The sequence below is a fragment of the Dendrobates tinctorius genome, unplaced genomic scaffold (assembly GCF_039654945.1).
Source record: "Dendrobates tinctorius isolate UK_male_01 unplaced genomic scaffold, ASM3965494v1 ptg000057l, whole genome shotgun sequence".
Lineage (NCBI taxonomy): Eukaryota > Metazoa > Chordata > Amphibia > Anura > Dendrobatidae > Dendrobates > Dendrobates tinctorius.
In genome coordinates this window covers 25,774,849-25,798,975 of record NW_027361725.1, presented here as the reverse complement: position 1 = coordinate 25,798,975, position 24,127 = coordinate 25,774,849, and the positions used below count along the sequence as shown (strand labels likewise).

The window sequence follows — 24,127 nt, the reverse complement described above, 5'->3', positions numbered from 1 at the left end:
TAACAATGCAGACAAGCTGAAGGGTGCTATCAAAGCAACCTGGGCTTCCATAACACCTCAGCAGCGCCACAGGCTGATCTCCTCCATGCCACACCTCATTGATGCGGTAATTGATGCCAAAGGAGCCCCGACCAAAAGTATTGAGTGCATTTACTGAATATACATTTCAGTAGGACAACATTTCAAACTTTAAAATCATTTTTTCAAGCTGATGTTATAAAGTTTTTTAATTTACTGAGATAATTACTTTTGGGTTTTCATTGGCTATAAGCCATAATCAGCAACATTATCAGAAATAAACACTTGAAATAGATCACTCTGTCTGTAATGACTCTATATAATATGTGAGTATCACTTTCTGTATTGAAGAGCTGAAATAATTGAATTTTTTTGATGATATTCTAATTTTGTGAGATGCACCTGTACAACGAATGAGGAGTCACAAGTAAAAAATCCAGATATTTAATTTTTTCCGCCTGTATGGGGTGAAAGAAATTCTCACCTTTTTGTATATTACTGCATTGGGGACAATGCAAGCATGGAAAGGTGCCATTTTTAGGAATACCCAAAAAGGTCTGTTTAGGTAACTTGGCAATCAGACACATGAAGACAGGAATATGCAGGACCTGGTCTTCTTCCAATTTTGCTCATTGTATGTTTTTAACCATTCCTGTGTCTTGCTCTGTGACCACAACATTCTTTCCTTCTCAATTGAAATGTGTTTCCCCACTCAGAACATACCTACAGTTGTGGCCAAAAGTATTGACACCCCTGCAGTTCTGTCAGATAATACTCAGTTTCTTCCTGAAAATGATTGCAATCACAAATTCTTTGGTATTATTATCTTCATTTAATTTGTCTTAAATGAAAAAACAAAAGAGAATGAAGCAAAAAGCAAAACATTGATCATTTCACACAAAACTCCAAAAATGGGCCAGACAAAAGTATTGGCACCCTCAGCCTAATACTTGGTTGCACAACCTTTAGCCAAAATAACTGCGACCAACCGCTTCCGGTAACCATCAATGAGTTTCTTACAATGCTCTGCTGGAATTTTAGACCATTCTTCTTTGGCAAACTGCTCCAGGTCCCTGATATTAGAAGGGTGCCTTCTCCAAACTGCCATTTTTAGATCTCTCCACAGGTGTTCTATGGGATTCAGGTCTGGACTCATTGCTGGCCTCCTTAGCAGTCTCCAGTGCTTTCTCTCAAACCATTTTCTAGTGCTTTTTGAAGTGTGTTTTGGGTCATTGTCCTGCTGGAAGACCCATGACCTCTGAGGGAGACCCAGCTTTCTCACACTGAGCCCTACATTATGCTGCAAAATTTGTTGGTAGTCTTCAAACTTCATAATGCCATGCACACAGTCAAGCAGTCCAGTGCCAGAGGCAGCAAAGCAACCCCAAAACATCAGGGAACCTCCGCCATGTTTGACTGTAGGGACCGTGTTCTTTTCTTTGAATGCCTCTTTTTTTCTCCTGTAAACTCTATGTTGATGCCTTTGCCCAAAAAGCTCTACTTTTGTCTCATCTGACCAGAGAACATTCTTCCAAAACGTTTTAGGCTTTTTCAGGTAAGTTTTGGCAAACTCCTGCCTGGCTTTTTTATGTCTCGGGGTAAGAAGTGGGGTCTTCCTGGATCTCCTACCATACAGTCCCTTTTCATTCAGATGCCGACGGATAGTATGGGTTGACACTGTTGTACCCTCGGACTGCAGGGCAGCTTGAACTTGTTTGGATGTTAGTCGAGGTTCTTTATCCAACATCCGCACAATCTTGCGTTGAAATCTATTGTCAATTTTTCTTTTCCGTCCACATCTAGGGAGGTTAGCCACAGTGCCATGGGCTTTAAACTTCTTGATGACACTGCGCACGGTAGACACAGGAACATTCAGGTCTTTGGAGATGGACTTGTAGCCTTGAGATTGCTCATGCTTCCTCACAAGTTGGTTTCTCAAGTCCTCAGACAGTTCTTTGGTCTTCTTTCTTTTCACCATGCTCAATGTGGTACACACTAGGACACAGGACAGAGGGTGAGTCAACTTTAATCCATGTCAACTGGCTGCAAGTGTGATTTTGTTATTGCCAACACCTGTTAGGTGCCACAGGTAAGTCACAGGTGCTGTTAATTACACAAATTAGAGAAGCATCACATGATTTTTTGAACAGTGCCAATACTTTTGTCCACCCTCTTATTTATGTTTGGTGTGGAATTATATCCAATTTGGCTTTAGGACAATTCTTTTTGTGTTTTTTCATTTAAGACAAATTAAATGAAGATAGTAATACCAAAGAATTTGTGTTTGCAATCATTTTCAGGAAGAAACTGAGTATTATATGATAGAATTGCAGGGGTGTCAATACTTTTTGCCACAACTGTACATAACACATACTGTATATATAGAAATGTACATGCCATCAACACCCAGAAACCTATGAAGAATTTACAGTCATCATTGGCCCCAATCTCTTGCCTGTTCTGACCTTGCTTTGCCACATTGTAATATGCCACTCGAAAGTGTCCTTGTTGACGTCGCACCACATACACTCAGAACGAACTGGCACAGACAATTGAAACTCTGGTACATGCTGCAAAAACATTTTCTCCACCAGTGATCCAGGTTTGCCAAATGTCTGTGGAGAAAAACCTTTGTGCCAGAAGACTTCATCCATTATAAGCATGTGCCCAAAATATAGAAATCTTCCCTTCATCTTGTTAAACAAGCCTACTTCAACACATCCATCACCTCACTTTCCAACAATACAGACCCTGAATATGTTGGAACTCAAGGTTACATGGTTGCTAAGATAAGAAGATCTGAGTTTTTCTAGCTTTTCCATAATGTGATTGTATTAGCTATTTTGAGTTCTTTACAGTTGTGACATTCTGACAAACACATCTGACACATTTGTCCTTCTGATATAACATATACATTAGATGGTTGATTGATCTCTCTAAAATCAAAGAGTCCAGACTATATAAATGTAATGTGTTTGGCCGGCTTTAAAGAGTCAAATACCTACAAGTCGGACATCAAAGTGGCTTGGAGTTCAGGAGAGCATTATGGCCCCTAAAGTCACTAACAGAGTAGAGACCCTTACCTGCCCAGGTCTAGAACAAATGCACTGCAGGGTGCAGCCAGCCCATATAGCAAGATGTCAGCAACACAGGTGCAAAATACCAGATTAACAGCCACTCTCCACATACCCATTCCTGGAGGGGGTGACTGCCCAGTATACAATTGCACAAAGAGGGTCCGCATAGGGTACCGTTCACACAAAGGGAATGCATGGTGTCTGGTTCACAGCCTATTAGTAACGCCCCTACTATTCGATTAGGCGGGCTGGCCAGCACCCTCTCATTGCATCCTAGTGTGAACACCCCTCATACGAGACCAAATGTGTCTGGGCTCGGCTGCACCCCGAATCATGTAGTGCAAAAAATATTTTTTACCAATTAGTGAGGTATTAGCTGATATTTTGGCCAAAATACTTGAGCCCGTAAACTGCGCCAAAGTTCCTCACGCTTACGGGTCCCTACACTAAACTAAATAGCAAAGCCATTGAAGAAGAAGACTCAGGTCTTCAAAATTTCATATATAACAACAAGCAAAAAGGCAGCAACACTTACCTGCCCAGGTCTAGAACAAATGCACTGCAGGGTGCAGCCAGCCCATATAGCAAGATGTCAGCAACACAGGTGCAAAATACCAGATTAACAGCCACTCTCCACATACCCATTCCTGGAGGGGGTGACTGCCCAGTATACAATTGCACAAAGAGGGTCCGCATAGGGTACCGTTCACACAAAGGGAATGCATGGTGTCTGGTTCACAGCCTATTAGTAACGCCCCTACTATTCGATTAGGCGGGCTGGCCAGCACCCTCTCATTGCATCCTAGTGTGAACACCCCTCATACGAGACCAAATGTGTCTGGGCTCGGCTGCACCCCGAATCATGTAGTGCAAAAAATATTTTTTACCAATTAGTGAGGTATTAGCTGATATTTTGGCCAAAATACTTGAGCCCGTAAACTGCGCCAAAGTTCCTCACGCTTACGGGTCCCTACACTAAACTAAATAGCAAAGCCATTGAAGAAGAAGACTCAGGTCTTCAAAATTTCATATATAACAACAAGCAAAAAGGCAGCAACACTTACCTGCCCAGGTCTAGAACAAATGCACTGCAGGGTGCAGCCAGCCCATATAGCAAGATGTCAGCAACACAGGTGCAAAATACCAGATTAACAGCCACTCTCCACATACCCATTCCTGGAGGGGGTGACTGCCCAGTATACAATTGCACAAAGAGGGTCCGCATAGGGTACCGTTCACACAAAGGGAATGCATGGTGTCTGGTTCACAGCCTATTAGTAACGCCCCTACTATTCGATTAGGCGGGCTGGCCAGCACCCTCTCATTGCATCCTAGTGTGAACACCCCTCATACGAGACCAAATGTGTCTGGGCTCGGCTGCACCCCGAATCATGTAGTGCAAAAAATATTTTTTACCAATTAGTGAGGTATTAGCTGATATTTTGGCCAAAATACTTGAGCCCGTAAACTGCGCCAAAGTTCCTCACGCTTACGGGTCCCTACACTAAACTAAATAGCAAAGCCATTGAAGAAGAAGACTCAGGTCTTCAAAATTTCATATATAACAACAAGCAAAAAGGCAGCAACACTTACCTGCCCAGGTCTAGAACAAATGCACTGCAGGGTGCAGCCAGCCCATATAGCAAGATGTCAGCAACACAGGTGCAAAATACCAGATTAACAGCCACTCTCCACATACCCATTCCTGGAGGGGGTGACTGCCCAGTATACAATTGCACAAAGAGGGTCCGCATAGGGTACCGTTCACACAAAGGGAATGCATGGTGTCTGGTTCACAGCCTATTAGTAACGCCCCTACTATTCGATTAGGCGGGCTGGCCAGCACCCTCTCATTGCATCCTAGTGTGAACACCCCTCATACGAGACCAAATGTGTCTGGGCTCGGCTGCACCCCGAATCATGTAGTGCAAAAAATATTTTTTACCAATTAGTGAGGTATTAGCTGATATTTTGGCCAAAATACTTGAGCCCGTAAACTGCGCCAAAGTTCCTCACGCTTACGGGTCCCTACACTAAACTAAATAGCAAAGCCATTGAAGAAGAAGACTCAGGTCTTCAAAATTTCATATATAACAACAAGCAAAAAGGCAGCAACACTTACCTGCCCAGGTCTAGAACAAATGCACTGCAGGGTGCAGCCAGCCCATATAGCAAGATGTCAGCAACACAGGTGCAAAATACCAGATTAACAGCCACTCTCCACATACCCATTCCTGGAGGGGGTGACTGCCCAGTATACAATTGCACAAAGAGGGTCCGCATAGGGTACCGTTCACACAAAGGGAATGCATGGTGTCTGGTTCACAGCCTATTAGTAACGCCCCTACTATTCGATTAGGCGGGCTGGCCAGCACCCTCTCATTGCATCCTAGTGTGAACACCCCTCATACGAGACCAAATGTGTCTGGGCTCGGCTGCACCCCGAATCATGTAGTGCAAAAAATATTTTTTACCAATTAGTGAGGTATTAGCTGATATTTTGGCCAAAATACTTGAGCCCGTAAACTGCGCCAAAGTTCCTCACGCTTACGGGTCCCTACACTAAACTAAATAGCAAAGCCATTGAAGAAGAAGACTCAGGTCTTCAAAATTTCATATATAACAACAAGCAAAAAGGCAGCAACACTTACCTGCCCAGGTCTAGAACAAATGCACTGCAGGGTGCAGCCAGCCCATATAGCAAGATGTCAGCAACACAGGTGCAAAATACCAGATTAACAGCCACTCTCCACATACCCATTCCTGGAGGGGGTGACTGCCCAGTATACAATTGCACAAAGAGGGTCCGCATAGGGTACCGTTCACACAAAGGGAATGCATGGTGTCTGGTTCACAGCCTATTAGTAACGCCCCTACTATTCGATTAGGCGGGCTGGCCAGCACCCTCTCATTGCATCCTAGTGTGAACACCCCTCATACGAGACCAAATGTGTCTGGGCTCGGCTGCACCCCGAATCATGTAGTGCAAAAAATATTTTTTACCAATTAGTGAGGTATTAGCTGATATTTTGGCCAAAATACTTGAGCCCGTAAACTGCGCCAAAGTTCCTCACGCTTACGGGTCCCTACACTAAACTAAATAGCAAAGCCATTGAAGAAGAAGACTCAGGTCTTCAAAATTTCATATATAACAACAAGCAAAAAGGCAGCAACACTTACCTGCCCAGGTCTAGAACAAATGCACTGCAGGGTGCAGCCAGCCCATATAGCAAGATGTCAGCAACACAGGTGCAAAATACCAGATTAACAGCCACTCTCCACATACCCATTCCTGGAGGGGGTGACTGCCCAGTATACAATTGCACAAAGAGGGTCCGCATAGGGTACCGTTCACACAAAGGGAATGCATGGTGTCTGGTTCACAGCCTATTAGTAACGCCCCTACTATTCGATTAGGCGGGCTGGCCAGCACCCTCTCATTGCATCCTAGTGTGAACACCCCTCATACGAGACCAAATGTGTCTGGGCTCGGCTGCACCCCGAATCATGTAGTGCAAAAAATATTTTTTACCAATTAGTGAGGTATTAGCTGATATTTTGGCCAAAATACTTGAGCCCGTAAACTGCGCCAAAGTTCCTCACGCTTACGGGTCCCTACACTAAACTAAATAGCAAAGCCATTGAAGAAGAAGACTCAGGTCTTCAAAATTTCATATATAACAACAAGCAAAAAGGCAGCAACACTTACCTGCCCAGGTCTAGAACAAATGCACTGCAGGGTGCAGCCAGCCCATATAGCAAGATGTCAGCAACACAGGTGCAAAATACCAGATTAACAGCCACTCTCCACATACCCATTCCTGGAGGGGGTGACTGCCCAGTATACAATTGCACAAAGAGGGTCCGCATAGGGTACCGTTCACACAAAGGGAATGCATGGTGTCTGGTTCACAGCCTATTAGTAACGCCCCTACTATTCGATTAGGCGGGCTGGCCAGCACCCTCTCATTGCATCCTAGTGTGAACACCCCTCATACGAGACCAAATGTGTCTGGGCTCGGCTGCACCCCGAATCATGTAGTGCAAAAAATATTTTTTACCAATTAGTGAGGTATTAGCTGATATTTTGGCCAAAATACTTGAGCCCGTAAACTGCGCCAAAGTTCCTCACGCTTACGGGTCCCTACACTAAACTAAATAGCAAAGCCATTGAAGAAGAAGACTCAGGTCTTCAAAATTTCATATATAACAACAAGCAAAAAGGCAGCAACACTTACCTGCCCAGGTCTAGAACAAATGCACTGCAGGGTGCAGCCAGCCCATATAGCAAGATGTCAGCAACACAGGTGCAAAATACCAGATTAACAGCCACTCTCCACATACCCATTCCTGGAGGGGGTGACTGCCCAGTATACAATTGCACAAAGAGGGTCCGCATAGGGTACCGTTCACACAAAGGGAATGCATGGTGTCTGGTTCACAGCCTATTAGTAACGCCCCTACTATTCGATTAGGCGGGCTGGCCAGCACCCTCTCATTGCATCCTAGTGTGAACACCCCTCATACGAGACCAAATGTGTCTGGGCTCGGCTGCACCCCGAATCATGTAGTGCAAAAAATATTTTTTACCAATTAGTGAGGTATTAGCTGATATTTTGGCCAAAATACTTGAGCCCGTAAACTGCGCCAAAGTTCCTCACGCTTACGGGTCCCTACACTAAACTAAATAGCAAAGCCATTGAAGAAGAAGACTCAGGTCTTCAAAATTTCATATATACCCTATGTGAACGGTACCCTATGCGGACCCTCTTTGTGCAATTGTATACTGGGCAGTCACCCCCTCCAGGAATGGGTATGTGGAGAGTGGCTGTTAATCTGGTATTTTGCACCTGTGTTGCTGACATCTTGCTATATGGGCTGGCTGCACCCTGCAGTGCATTTGTTCTAGACCTGGGCAGGTAAGTGTTGCTGCCTTTTTGCTTGTTGTTATATATGAAATTTTGAAGACCTGAGTCTTCTTCTTCAATGGCTTTGCTATTTAGTTTAGTGTAGGGACCCGTAAGCGTGAGGAACTTTGGCGCAGTTTACGGGCTCAAGTATTTTGGCCAAAATATCAGCTAATACCTCACTAATTGGTAAAAAATATTTTTTGCACTACATGATTCGGGGTGCAGCCGAGCCCAGACACATTTGGTCTCGTATGAGGGGTGTTCACACTAGGATGCAATGAGAGGGTGCTGGCCAGCCCGCCTAATCGAATAGTAGGGGCGTTACTAATAGGCTGTGAACCAGACACCATGCATTCCCTTTGTGTGAACGGTACCCTATGCGGACCCTCTTTGTGCAATTGTATACTGGGCAGTCACCCCCTCCAGGAATGGGTATGTGGAGAGTGGCTGTTAATCTGGTATTTTGCACCTGTGTTGCTGACATCTTGCTATATGGGCTGGCTGCACCCTGCAGTGCATTTGTTCTAGAGCTGGGCAGGTAAGTGTTGCTGCCTTTTTGCTTGTTGTTATATATGAAATTTTGAAGACCTGAGTCTTCTTCTTCAATGGCTTTGCTATTTAGTTTAGTGTAGGGACCCGTAAGCGTGAGGAACTTTGGCGCAGTTTACGGGCTCAAGTATTTTGGCCAAAATATCAGCTAATACCTCACTAATTGGTAAAAAATATTTTTTGCACTACATGATTCGGGGTGCAGCCGAGCCCAGACACATTTGGTCTCGTATGAGGGGTGTTCACACTAGGATGCAATGAGAGGGTGCTGGCCAGCCCGCCTAATCGAATAGTAGGGGCGTTACTAATAGGCTGTGAACCAGACACCATGCATTCCCTTTGTGTGAACGGTACCCTATGCGGACCCTCTTTGTGCAATTGTATACTGGGCAGTCACCCCCTCCAGGAATGGGTATGTGGAGAGTGGCTGTTAATCTGGTATTTTGCACCTGTGTTGCTGACATCTTGCTATATGGGCTGGCTGCACCCTGCAGTGCATTTGTTCTAGACCTGGGCAGGTAAGTGTTGCTGCCTTTTTGCTTGTTGTTATATATGAAATTTTGAAGACCTGAGTCTTCTTCTTCAATGGCTTTGCTATTTAGTACAGAGTAGAGACCCCCAGACATTACAGAATGGATTATCATTCTTTTGATGTCATCTTGAAAGAAATGGTTACCAATGAATGCGTGCCTTCAGACCCTCAATGATAAGTCCGGCGTCATTAGGAACATCATTACATTATTAAACAGATCAGTAGTCTGACCTATTATTATTATGGCTCATACAATGTTACAGTAGTTATTAATGTCTACTGCTTACATTCATGGGTTTCGCTTTATCAGGGTTGGCTCCTTCCGAAAGATCTTGCCAACCTTCTTAAGAGCCAAAGGTAAAATCAGAAAGCGCAGGATCTCTCATTGTAATGACTGGGTCTCAGTGAAAGCTCTGAAATTGTCTATGCCACATATTCTTGTAGTAAATATTTCATCAGATATCATCCCAGTGCTTCTTACAATATTTTCTGAAAAACTGACACATTTTTAAGCTCAAAATATTATTAGTGACACTAACCTATGGATACGCAACACCATCCAGAGCCACTGCCCCGTAGATTAGATGTTAGAAAAAACTTTTCAACAGTGAGGGTGGTCAATGAGTGAAACAGGCTGCCACGAGAGGGGGTGAGTTCTACTTCAATAGAAGTCTTCAAAAAGAGGCTGGACAGACATCTGAGATGGTTTAGTGAATCCTGCCTTGAGCAGGGGGTTGGACACGATGACCCTGGAGCTCCCTTACAACTCTAACATTCCATGATTCTATGAGATATTGGCCTGACTCCATTGATTCAGATCTTTGGACTCTAATTTTTGTGTTCATGCAACTGACTAATGCAGATTGTATCCTCCAGTGGGACTGTGTGTATTGGCTTCGTAGAAGACAACATTGTTTTAGTGATTATTAGCATCATAATATTGGTGACTATTCTTTTAGTAGTATTCAATCAGTACAGTTGGCTTTAAATGGGGATTTTGATAACATTCACAACACTAATATTGTAATTATATCTCTGTTTCATCCTAATCTATTTCATCTGCACAGACTAGAAGCAGCAGGGGTCAGAACATCTATTCAAGGGATTTTCATTTGTCAACTTAACAGAACACCATCTCTACAGTCATCATTGAGGGCCATTCTGAAGCTATGGAGAGCACAGCAGCAAAGGAGAACATGAAGATGTTGAGAGACCCTGAAGATGGCAGAATGAGCAGATCCACTCATAGGCCTGTGCCAAACACTTCACTCTTACCAGTAATATAATTTCCTCATGTGCCGGACAACTCCAACTTTTGGTGAAGTCTTGGGCAAAGAAGAAATAAGGTGTGTGATAAGGTTGCGTTATGGGGTTGGGAAAGGCCAGAATTGTTTTTTAAATAACATCTAGCACATACCCGTGATATTTTACCATTACATGTAGTTGGATTTTCTTATATTTATGACAGTGCTGTCATAGGTCTGGGAAAAATTGTGATGGCTGGCTATTAAGAGAATGAGGAGGCTGGATATTTTATTAAATTTAGAGATAGTTTTCATTAAAATCATAGGCACGAGGTAAGTGTTTGACCCTTACATTAATAAATTTTCATTGTGTTCATGAAAACTCCAGCTTTTGTAGGTGTTTTGGATAAATAAAAATTAAGGGACAAGATGGCTGGCTATCAATAGGTGGAGGAGGCCGGATTTAAAGTGGTTGTCTAGTAAGAATATATTAATGAACTGTCCATTAGCTAGGCCAACAATATCAGAGTGTTGATGTATGAGAGCTTATTTTTTACCTAGCAAACTATTGTTTTCATTGATAACATTTTGTGGTACATTTAACTTTTTGATCACTTTTTTTTATACACTTTAGTAAGCAAAATTAACACAAAAAAATAAACATTTAAGTGAAATTATTATTTTTTTAAATATAATTCACTGTTACGTTCAATTAACATGTTATCTTTATTAGGCAGGTCAGTACTTCCACTACAATACAAAATTCATATAGATAAACAAATCACCATCATTATATTTTGATGCCCATGTTTTTTGTTTTTTTCTGTAGACAGAATTGTGTGAAGGCTTATTTTTTATGGCAGGACAAGCAGTTTTTTTCTACTGGTACCATTTCCACTTTTTAATTTATTATTTGGTAAGCCTGCATGAATAAAAAAAGAGAAAAATGTGAAATTGTTTTTCAACATTACTTTTTGTGGCGTTTATAGGTCAATGTAATTAACATGATTTATTTATTTTTAATATTAGTTTTATTATTACTAAATTCTTATCGATTACTACAATAACTCTACTATTCCCTCACACTTGCAACTTTGTAATAGGTGATGTGAATAAAGCTGAATTATGGACAGCTATTTTGATGTGGAGGAGCTCGGATTTGTTTTCTTTCCTTTTTATTTTTGAGATAGCACCACCCCTGTGACTGAAGCCAGATCTCTGCCAGGAAGAAAAATAGGTAATTTCATACTGGCAGCGGGGCTCTAAATATGGGGCGCTGGGCAGGTTCACAAAACTATTAATTAACCTGCAGATTAATCCCATATCTGCAGGTTTCACGTGACAGGTTCCCTTTAAATGCTAAAGCAGTTGGCAATATGAGATTGGTGGGTCCAACACCCTGCACGCCTATGATCAGCTGTTACAGGCGCCAGTGGAGGTAAACAGTAACTATAGACCTTCATTGTGCTACAAAATCATTGATATGTTGAGGTCTGGATGGGAGAGAATAGGCCAATACCATAAGAGAAATTGTAGAGGGTGAAAGTAATGGTAGTGTTCGCCTGGGGGGGTTGTGTAGGGACCCCAAACCTATAAGAGCCTTACAATCTGTGGCTGCAGCCCCATGGATGGAGATAACAATTCACTTTAGAGGAATGATCACAATACCTGGGCTGTGCGGAAATGAAGAATCCTCAATGGTATAAAATTAAGTTTTTACTACACCAGCGCATTTTGGCACTGGACTGTGGCCTTTTTCAAGGTTAAAAAATAAATAGCATTGGTGATCTCTCCAGTAAATTGAAAATCACTGTTATGTGATATAGGAGAGTTCCTGAATCATAACATTGGACCTTACATGCTCCAGGATGTCACCTTGGGCAACACAATGCCAGTCTAAAATGTCAGTGAAGGATTTCAGGTCCAGAACATAGCTACACTACTATTATTATGGTGCTATGAATGATTTGAAGAAAAAAAAGCTCAATTTTTTTGGGAAACGTGATTATGAAAACAGATATGTCAGTATAGCCAAAATTCCTTTTTATACATAGCTATCATTTTGTGTATGGAGCACTTGCCTCTTAATGAATCAGGAGCATCCAACAAACAAGTGCTATGTGCCAATAGTATTACTCTAGTCCCTAAATTAGATGAGCACGCCTCCTCCATGCCTCTGTCTTGCCCCATCTCCACCCATTTAGGAGTAAAATCGACAAAAGTTGAAAAGTTTTTGCAAACAAGAGCGTGACTTTTCAAAGCAAATTATGACAGAATTCAGGTGAAATTGCTTAGATGAGTGTGCTTTGTGTACTGTGACAAGAACTAATCTTGAGTAGTGGGGTGCGCACTCTTAAAAAGAGTTCCTAAGGGTACCTGTTCCTTCGGGGGTCGGTCTGATTTTACTATTAACTGCTGATAATACTACGCATGGGCAGGTCATAATGTAGCAGGAGCGGTTAGCGTAGGACAGCTTCTTCTGTCTCCTCACAGCCGCTGATCTGACATCATCATTCCTGAGAAAAATTTCACTGTGATGTTCTGAGTCCACCAAAATCAGATAGGGACAATAGTTTGTTAAAAGGAAAAATGTATTAAAATCCATTCATTTAAAAAAGGCTTTCCAACTCAACAAAGTCAAATCAAGGATTTAAAATTTTAAAAGAAATTTTGTCCTTTTGTGCTGCGTCTTACCGAAGACTTAGCTCAAGGGAGCAATCAGTTAGAGATCAGAGGTTGCACTAGAATATGCAAAGCACTGACTGCAGATTGGTCACGAGAGAACTGCAGAATTATCTGCCTCTGACCTTACGGAACAGAGGCACGTGCGGTGTGGAGACTTGACATCCACTCATTTTAAGGTGTCATTAAGGGAGAGACACTCATCGATAGAGTACAAGATGTTGCGGTTAGTGTCAGAATATATTAACGTCAAGTTGGAAATGACGAGCAAACAACATTGCATTCTCCTGGTTCCAGCATCAGTTTACCACAGGCTAATGGCTACTACAGTAAAGATTTACACCATATGGGATATTTATAAAGAAATGCTTCTGTTCTTAAAAGATTAATATTGGTTGAAGCAATTTCCATTGCTCTTTCTGAATAATCCATACAGCAATTGTATTTGGAGAAAAATCTACTATATTTATATTCATCTTTTGGGATCGCTAATGTAAATTACAGATTAAATTAAAGTGCAAAGTCGGGAAAACACATGTAAACTGATGCACACTAATGTGTAAGCATATAATAGGTATAACAATAATAATAATAAGACTGGCAGAAATAAAAGATCTATTCTAGAGTGTTTTGAGCTTTTTTTCCTATTAAACATGTTCTATTTTTTACTTAGATATCACACTGAATTGTTTTTGATCTTTAAATGGAACCTTTCAGCTTGGCTGATTCTAGCTTTTCTGCTACATGAAGTGAAAATGTAAATGGTGCCCACAAAAAACATATACTAGTAAGAGTTCCAGAACAAAAAAATGTAAATTTTGCTACTCTAACTTGTAGCTTAGAAATCCGCATCAACACAAACATAATTTCAAATGGTCAAAGGAAGAAGCCCCAGAACAAGTTGCCTCACAACAATACTCTAAGCACCTTATTTATACTGCATATCAACATAAAAAATAGTTTTCTCCAAAATTTTTCAGTGGATTTTTAGCCCCATGATGGATATAGCCATCACAGAGCAAGTCAGCTGTGTGGTGTGGGCCCAGTAGCTCTGCCCACTCCACACATGGCAGATGCAGGCAAAATTAATAAGCCGGCATCTGTGTGTTGTGAGTTCATTTTCCCCTTCACTACTGAGGCCCGAGGAACTCCCTCTTCTGGTGAAGAAAGGTAGTGAGCCTGATTGTCAAACACCTGGGGCTGATGATGATGACTGGCTGAGTGGAGTTAATGACTGGATATAAGGCTGCCGACGCCCTTCTGGCCTGCGGGTGACTTCTCTGTGGACTTCTAGGAAACCAGTCTGATTCCTGCTCATCTAAAGCTAAGATTTCTGCTTTGCCTTTTTGCATTAGTGTTTTGTTTTCCTTGCTTTTCTGGATTCTGCCATTCCCTGCTGGGGTGAGCTGAATCTTCTTTTGCCTGTTGCTCTGTCTTCAGAATATTCCTGAGTACTGACATAGCCTTTTTTGAAGCCTAGCGTCTTCAGGGCCTTTTTTACTGTCAGTTTGTTGGCTCTTATTTTCATAGGGTTTTTTCACGGATTGCAGACAGCAGCCTTCCTGTCCTTTCCTATCTAAGCTAGCTTGGGTCCCATCTTTGCTCAGTCTATCTTTCTGTCTGTGTTTTGTTCTTTCTTCTTGCTTCACCGTCATTATATGTGGGGGGCTGCCTTTTGCTTTGGGGTCTGCTCTGGGGCAGTTTAGATTTCCCTTTCTGTCTTTAGGCTATGCAGTCCTCCGACTGTGATCGAGGGGCCTAGGGCATCGTAGGAGCCCCCCACGGCTACTGCTAGTTGTGTTGATAGGTTCAGGGGTCTGCAATCCGATAGCTGCCAACTTCTCTGGTTTTCTGGACTTAGCTAGCATTTCTATTTTTGCCTCCTACGGTGACTCAATCATAACAGAATCACCCGCCATACCGCAGATCCTAGGGTACTCAATTGCAGGAAAGAATTGTAAAAAAAAAAAAAAGTGTGTATATTTTTTCCTCTATATCTCTGAGGCCGTAGGGGGAATTTTTTTTTCTCTCAATGGAGATAAAGCAATTGTCTGATCGTGTGGAGCAGCTCGCTGCGGAAGTGCGGGTAATTTCCGCCTACCTTGCTCATTCACATGCTGCTGAACCAAAGATTCCTACACCTGATGTATTTTTTGGGGATCGGTCTAAATTTTTGAATTTCAAAAATAATTGTAAATTATTTTTTGCCTTGAAGCCTAACTCGTCAGGGAGCTCCGCGCAGCAGGTTAAAATTGTCATCTCTTTGCTGCGTGGCGATCCCCAGGATTGGGCGTTTTCTTTGAAACCAGATGATCCTATTCTGACTAATGTGAACGCATTTTTTCAGGCCTTGGGGTTGTTGTATGACGAACCTAATGCCATTGATCAGGCTGAAAAGACCCTGCTGGCATTGAACCAGGGTCGTGATTCTGCAGAATTGTACTGTCAAAAATTACAAAAGTGGGCAGTACTTACTACCTGGAATGATAATGCCTTGGCTGCTCTCTTTCGGAAGGGGTTGTCAGAAGCTGTAAAAGATACTATGGTGGGATTTCCTGTTCCCTCTGGTCTTGACGATTCTATGTCTTTAGCCATTCAGGTTGATCGGCGTTTGCGCGAACGCAGAGCTGCACGAGAGGTGTTGCCACCTGTTGAACAGATGTCTGAACCTATGCAATGTGATAGAGTTTTTTCCAGAGAGCAGCGTCAGGAGTTCAGAAGGCGTAATAAGTTGTGTTTTTTCTGTGGAGATGCCTCACATATTATTTCTGTCTGTCCTAAACGCGAGAAACGCCTTGCACACACGTTTTCTGTTGGTGGTGTTCAACCTAAGTTTCTTCTGGCTATTACTCTGACTGTTCCCTGTCCACATTTTCCGCCCAGGCTTTTGTGGATTCGGGAGCAGCTCTAAACCTAATGGACTTGGATTTTGCTAAACGTTGTGGATTTCCGATGACACCTCTGCAGACGCCTATCCCTTTGAGGGGGATTGATGCTACTCCTTTGGCTAAAAATAAACCTCAGTTTTGGACCCAGGTGGTAATGCGGGTCGCCCCAGACCATCAAGAAAATTGCAGGTTTTTGGTGTTACATAATCTGCATGATACTATTGTTCTGGGGTTTCCCTGGTTACAAATTCATAATCCAGTTTTGGATTGGAAATCTGTGTCTGTGGTGAGTTGGGGTTGTCGGTGTGCCTTTAGTGAGGCTCCGGTGTTTTCCACCTCTCCTCAGTCGCATGATGTTCCTGATTATTTGGCAGACTTTTATGATGTATTTAGTGAGAATGAGTCTGCGTCTCTGCCTCCTCATAGGAGTTATGACTGTGCAATTGAACTGAGCCCGGGGTGTAAATTTCCCAAGGGTCGGCTCTTCAATTTATCTGTACCCGAGCACGAGGCTATGCGATCCTATATTAAGGAGGCGTTGGAGAAGGGTCATATTAGACCATCCTCGTCACCCTTAGGTGCCGGTTTTTTTTTTGTAGCCAAAAAGGATGGATCATTAAGACCTTGTATTGATTATCGTGCTCTCAACAAAATTACTGTTAAATATCAGTATCCGTTACCCCTTATTTCTGATCTATTCTCCAGAGTTAAAGGTGCTTGCTGGTTTACCAAGCTTGACCTCAGGGGGGCGTATAATCTTATTCGCATTAAGCATGGGGATGAATGGAAGACGGCGTTTAATACTCCGGAGGGACATTTTGAGTACCTGGTGATGCCTTTTGGGCTCACTAATGCCCCTTCTGTCTTCCAGTGCATCATGAACGATATTTTCCGAGATTTTGTCGATAAATTTTTGATTATCTATCTGGATGATATTTTGATCTTCTCCAAGGATTGGGATTCTCATGTGGAACATATTCGGACTGTGTTCCGGATCTTGAGGGAGAATTCCCTGTATGTCAAAGGATCTAAATGCCTTTTTGGAGTACAGAGGATTTCTTTTTTGGGATTTATTTTGTCCCCGTCAACTATTGAAATGGACCCGGCCAAGGTACAGGCCATTTACGATTGGGTTCAGCCCACTTCTTTGAAGGCCCTCCAGAAGTTTTTGGGTTTTGCTAATTTTTATCGGAAATTTATAGCAAAATTTTCTAGTATTGCCAAGCCATTGACTGATTTGACTAAGAAGGGTGCTGATGTGTTAAATTGGTTTCCGGAGGCTGTTTCTTCCTTTCAGGAGCTGAAGCGAAGATTCACCTCCGCCCCGGTTTTGCGGCAACCTGATGTCTCACTTCCGTTCCAGGTAGAGGTGGATGCTTCTGAGATTGGTGCAGGAGCTGTTTTGTCCCAAAAGGATCCTGTAACATCTAAAATGAATCCCTGTGCTTTCTTTTCCCGAAAGTTCTCTCCATCTGAACGTAACTATGATGTGGGGAATCGGGAACTGTTAGCTATGAAATGGGCATTTGAGGAGTGGAGACATTGGTTGGAGGGAGCTAAGCATCAAGTCGTGGTCCTCACTGACCACAAGAATTTGATTTACCTAGAGTCGGCTAAGCGCTTGAACCCTAGACAGGCTAGGTGGGCCTTGTTTTTTACACGTTTTGATTTTGTGGTTTCTTTTCTTCCTGGAACTAAGAATGTCAAGGCTGACGCCCTCTCTAGGAGCTTCTTTGCTGATTCTCCTGTGGTGACCAAGCCTGCTACCATCTTAGGCGAAGGGGTAGTTCTTTCTGCCATCTCGCCCGATTTGAGACGTGCTCTGGAAGAGTTCCAGGAGGACAAACCTGAGCGTTGTCCCAGTGGAAAGTTGTATGTTCCTGACCAGTGGAAGAAGAGAGTGATGTCTGAAGTTCATTGCTCTGCTTTGGCTGGTCATCCAGGCATTTTTGGTACTAGAGATCTGGTGAGTCGGTCTTTTTTTGTGCAGTCCTGTGGGACGTGCTCCCGGTCTAAATCGTGTTCTCGCTCTAGTGGTTTGTTGATGCCTTTGCCTGTCCCCAAGAGGCCATGGACCCATATTTCAATGGATTTCATCTCTGATATGCCTGTCTCTCAAAGGATGACTGTTATTTGGGTGATTTGTGATAGGTTCTCTAAGATGGTTCATCTTGTACCACTCCCTAAGTTGCCGTCTTCCTCTGAATTGGTGCCCCTGTTTTTACAACAGGTGGTTCGCTTGCACGGGATTCCTGAGAACATTGTATCTGACAGAGGAGTCCAGTTTGTGTCTAGATTTTGGAGAACTTTCTGTTCCAAGCTGGGAATTCAGTTGTCCTTCTCTGCTTTTCACCCTCAGACCAATGAGCAGACAGAGAGAACAAACCAGACCTTGGAGTCATATTTTAGATGTTTTATTTCTGCTGATCAGGATGATTGGGTTTCATTTTTGCCCTTGGCCGATTTTGCTTTAAATAATAGAGCTAGTTTTGCCACTTTGATGTCACCTTTTTTTTGTAACTTTGGGTTTCATCCTCGATTTTCTTCAGGGCAGGTGGAGCCCTCTGCCTGCCCAGGTGTTGACACTGTGGTGGAGAGAATGCACCAGATCTGGGACCAAGTGGTGGATAAGTTATCTCTCTCCCAGGAAAAGGCCCAGCGATTTTCCAACCGACATAGGACCATTGGTCCCCAGTTTAAGGTTGGTGATATGGTGTGGTTATCATCAAAAAATATTGCTATGAAGGTGGCTTCTCCTAAGTTTAAGCCTACATTTATTGGACCTTACAAGATTTTGGAGATTATTAATCCGGTCTCTTTTCGTTTGGCTCTTCCTGTCACATTTAAAATCCATAATGTGTTCCATAAATCTTTGTTGAAGAGGTTTGTTGAACCTGTTGTTCCGGGGGTTGCACCTCCAGACCCTGTATTGGTTGAAGGTAACATGGAATATGAGGTAGAGAAAGTACTGGATTCCTGTCTGGCTAGACGGAGACTCCAGTATTTGGTTAAGTGGAAGGGTTATGGTCAGGAGGATAATTCCTGGGTCTCTGCCTCTGATATTCATGCCAAAAGATTGGTGTGTGCCTTTCATCGGGCTCACCCTGATCGCCCTGGTGGCGTGGTTGAGGGTTCGGTGACCCCTCCTCAAGGGGGAGGTACTGTTGTGAGTTCATTTTCCCCTTCACTACTGAGGCCCGAGGAACTCCCTCTTCTGGTGAAGAAAGGTAGTGAGCCTGATTGTCAAACACCTGGGGCTGATGATGATGACTGGCTGAGTGGAGTTAATGACTGGATACAAGGCTGCCGACGCCCTTCTGGCCTGCGGGTGACTTCTCTGTGGACTTCTAGGAAACCAGTCTGATTCCTGCTCATCTAAAGCTAAGATTTCTGCTTTGCCTTTTTGCATTAGTGTTTTGTTTTCCTTGCTTTTCTGGATTCTGCCATTCCCTGCTGGGGTGAGCTGAATCTTCTTTTGCCTGTTGCTCTGTCTTCAGAATATTCCTGAGTACTGACATAGCCTTTTTTGAAGCCTAGCGTCTTCAGGGCATTTTTTACTGTCGGTTTGTTGGCTCTTATTTTCATAGGGTTTTTTCACGGATTGCAGACAGCAGCCTTCCTGTCCTTTCCTATCTAAGCTAGCTTGGGTCCCATCTTTGCTCAGTCTATCTTTCTGTCTGTGTTTTGTTCTTTCTTCTTGCTTCACCGTCATTATATGTGGGGGGCTGCCTTTTGCTTTGGGGTCTGCTCTGGGGCAGTTTAGATTTCCCTTTCTGTCTTTAGGCTATGCAGTCCTCCGACTGTGATCGAGGGGCCTAGGGCATCGTAGGAGCCCCCCACGGCTACTGCTAGTTGTGTTGATAGGTTCAGGGGTCTGCAATCCGATAGCTGCCAACTTCTCTGGTTTTCTGGACTTAGCTAGCATTTCTATTTTTGCCTCCTACGGTGACTCAATCATAACAGAATCACCCGCCATACCGCAGATCCTAGGGTACTCAATTGCAGGAAAGAATTGTAAAAAAAAAAAAAGTGTGTATATTTTTTCCTCTATATCTCTGAGGCCATAGGGGGAATTTTTTTTTCTCTCAATGGAGATAAAGCAATTGTCTGATCGTGTGGAGCAGCTCGCTGCGGAAGTGCGGGTAATTTCCGCCTACCTTGCTCATTCACATGCTGCTGAACCAAAGATTCCTACACCTGATGTATTTTTTGGGGATCGGTCTAAATTTTTGAATTTCAAAAATAATTGTAAATTATTTTTTGCCTTGAAGCCTAACTCGTCAGGGAGCTCCGCGCAGCAGGTTAAAATTGTCATCTCTTTGCTGCGTGGCGATCCCCAGGATTGGGCGTTTTCTTTGAAACCAGGTGATCCTATTCTGACTAATGTGAACGCATTTTTTCAGGCCACGGCTACTGCTAGTTGTGTTGATAGGTTCAGGGGTCTGCAATCCGATAGCTGCCAACTTCTGTGGTTTTCTGGACTTAGCTAGCATTTCTATTTTTGCCTCCTACGGTGACTCAATCATAACACTGTGTCTATAAGGGTTTTCTCACATTAGCGTACAAAAAATAGCTGTGATGTTGCTCCTGAAAAGTTGGATGAGTGTAATCCATATCTAGTTGGATAGATAAATAGAATGCATGTCATGATCCAGTTCAGAGTTTGTTTCTGATTATTCTCTCCCCGGGATGGTCAAGCAGGGGTTAATCTTCCCTGTCTCGTTTTGGGATCTGTCTGCTATTTCAGTCCGCTGTTACCTGCAAGCAGCATCAGTTAAAGTTCCTGCCTCCTGCTTAAGCAGCTGACCCCGTTATACCCTGATTTGTCCTCTGCCTGTTTTCCTAGGTCCTGTTCCTGTGTTCCCTTGTGACTTCACTCGTCGTAGTAATCGCTCTCTGTGTTGTGACCCCTTGGTATTTGACTCGGCTTGTCCTCTAAGGCCTCTTTCACACTTCCGTTTTTGACAATCAGTCAAGATCCGCCAATTTTGAAAAAAAACGGATCCGCCATTTTTCTTAGCGGATCCGTTTTTTTTCCCATTGACTTTCATTATTGGCGGATCCTGACTGATTGCCGTCCGTTGCATCCGTTTTTTTTAGGATCCGCCACAATGTTAGTGTCCGTCAACATCCTCAAAGATTTCCAAATGGAGCTTGCAACGTTTTTTTCGCCGGCGGATCCTCCAGACACTGAATTAACCCCAAAATCTGTCTGAGTGCCGGACAAAAAAAAAATTCTCTCTCTCTCTCTCTCTGTCTCTCTCCTTCCCGGCCAGCGGTTCCTTTAAATTTCCTCATTTTCAGGATCCGTCTAAAAACGGATCCTGTGCCATCCGTTCACATCAGTTGAGAACGGATCCGCTTGTCTGCCTTTTTGGCGGATTTTAACTGATGCAAATAACTGAAGTGTGAAAGAGGCCTAACCTGTTTGGCTGTCTTCTGTCTCTGACTTTTGTGCTCCCGACCGGCTCTGACTTCTCTGGCTTGTTACTGACCATGTGTATTGCTGTGACCTCTGGTACTTTGTTCCCTCTCTGTTGTTGATCCGGCTTTTCTGACTACTCTTCCATCACCTAGTGGCTCTTGCCTGGTGCTCTATGGCTTCAGTGTGAGTGTACCTGTTTTTCCTTCACCAGCAGCCCCTGGTGGAGGTTGTGTGCTACTGCACTGCAGCGGGCATTACAATACATATGTAGAATAGATAGATCAATAAATATAATAATAGATAGATATGTAAATGGGACAGATGTCCTGTAGATATTTAATGTCACAAGATCCCTACATGTATAAACTATATAATAAACCATAAGTAAGTTCTCATGCTGCAAGCGGTGGCATCAGTATAGTTGCCACAATTCACAGCTGATGAACTTGTCATGACGCAGGATGTTTTTTTTTCTCCTGTTCTGGTCAGGTGGGGGTTATCTTTGGATAGCCTTTCTTTGGTTCAGGGATGGCTATTTAGGTCTGCTTCTGGCCTGGTTCTGTGTCTGATACTTCTGCTTACCCGGTTTGAGTTGCTGACCCTGGTTATCATTCTGACATTGTTATGCCTCTGTGTGCTTGTGTGTTTCATTGTATGACCCGGCTACGACTGTTTCTCCTTCTTTCTCTCGATTCGGTGTCGCTTTGTTTTTCTAGGTTCTGACTCCCGGCTCTGTCCCTGACCTCACTCTGTCTTGCCCTTTGGACCCGCACTCCCATCTTGCTACCGACTTCGGCTTGTCCCCAACCATCCTTCTGTCTCGTGCCTGGCTACTGCTCTTCTTCCCTTCTGACCTCGGCTTGCCTGACTACGTACTCGGCTCTCGTCCAGCTGTCGACTCCAGGCGCCTCCCCAGTTGTCACGTGATCTGCGAAGTCCTGCTCGTGCATCGCGGTGTCCATGCACTCCCTGACTGTCCTGCGTCTCATGTGGAGCGACTGCTAGAAAGACTCACAGTGTGTGTGTGTCTTTACAGAACTGCAGTAACCTTACTGATGTCATCGCTCGTCACAGCAGCCAGGTTCTCCTGCTGCGCAGTATGAGTACTGGCTGCAGCTCCAGTCTATGGAGCTGTGTTCTCTGAATAGGGCTCCATAGACTGGACGAAGGAGACGGGGATTGTTGTGGGACCTCCATATTATGGATTATGGCAGACAGGTGTAGATTAATTTTGTGGGGTAGGAAATGGGTAAAAGAGGGTAATTTGTGGGGACTGCTTTTTACAATTAAAGAACTTTTCTGTGTGTGTGTTTTATTTCTTTTGACTACAGGGTTCATAATGAGGGTGTCTGACAGACACCTCTTCATTACTAACCCCTGGACTTGATGTCAGCGGACGTTACACAACTGACGTCAACCCCCAAAATATTACCCCAATTGCCACCACACCGGGGTAATACAGAGAAGCCAAGGCTAAACACCAGAATTGGCGCATCTAATGGATCCACCCTTTCTAAGGAAGCTGAGGGCTAGAGTTATTAGGCTGTGAAGGGGCCAATATCCATGAACTTCCCAGCCTATTAATATCTGCCCACAGCTGTCGGCTTAGCCTTTGCTTGTTATTAAAAATAGGGGGATCCCATGTAATTTTTGGGGGGTCTGATATCCCATATGTGGGGTGGAACCACTGTTTTGGCGCATGGCAGAGCTCAGAAGGGAAGGAGCGCCGTTTTGGAATGCAGACTTTGATGGAATGGCCTGCGGGCGTCATGTTGCGTTTGCAGAGCCCCTGATGTGGAAATGGGTTGCCCCTCACACCCAGGGCAGCAGGGTACTCGGTACTGGGCCGGTGTCAGGGGGATGTGTCACAGCAGCGGTGACCCGGTCCGTGGCCCTGGGCGCCCAATATCAATGGCCGTGATGTCAATAGTGTTATAGCTTAGTTGAATAGTTCGTGACGCCACCCGTGGTGTTTGGCAAGTAAGATGTTGAGCCAACGCTGCATGCAGATCCACTGGGACTGATGGTGTGGTGCAGCAAAGAGGGTGTAGCTCCCGACAGGTGGAGCTGTAGTCCCAGGGCAGTGTGGGTGCAATGGATGAGGAGAGGCGCAGAGTGGTGTAGATGCTGGTACCCAGATGTAGCGGTGCTGAAGATGTTAGCGACGAATGAATGGAGGACACCAGGGCTTTACTCACAGTTCGTGGTACCCGCTGGTGCCCGCCTCCATGCCGTGTCCTCCGGGGTAGAAACTCAATCAACCTCCCGTGCAAGTCAGGGTTCTCCTCTCCAACACTCTGCCAACATGTGCCTTTCCTGAACGACTCCTCTATTGTGCCTTTTATTGTGAAGAGCTCCAGTACCATAGTTCTCTGGAATTCCTCGTCAGATGTTCCTAGAACCTTACTTGTATGACAGACAGCTGTAGCCTCTATCGGGGACTCCTCTCAGAGTCCTGGCTCGCAAATCGGTTGCTGTTGTGTCCCAAGTCTTAGATGGGAGTAATGCATTTACAGCCAACTACTCCACCGGTGTCTGCTGCAGAACCATAAGTGTCCATACAATCTTGCGCTGAGAACCTATAGGCAGGGTTCCTCTTCCAACCCACAACTCCTCTCTGTTCTCCTACTCCTTCGTTCCGCGCTGTTCCTTCTCCCTCTTATGGAAGCTTAGGTTGCAGGTCTACGTCTTTCTCCTTCTCTTCTCTTTCCCATGCCAGCTGGCTCAGATCACTGAGGCAGCTGCAGCACTCCTTCCTCGCTTCCTCTCCTAGGGAGCTCGTTCCACTAAGACCAGTCCTCA

General features: G+C 44.0%; 1 long non-coding RNA gene across 2 annotated transcripts in view; it reads left to right on the top strand.

The window, feature by feature from the left end:
- Positions 1-24,127, top strand: part of LOC141091996 (uncharacterized) — a 123,012-nt gene that overhangs the window by 74,566 nt on the left and 24,319 nt on the right. For both annotated transcript variants that reach the window (XR_012232641.1, XR_012232640.1), the window contains exon 3: positions 10,154-10,432. This is a non-coding gene — a long non-coding RNA (uncharacterized lncRNA). The remainder of the gene's footprint in view (positions 1-10,153; positions 10,433-24,127) is intronic.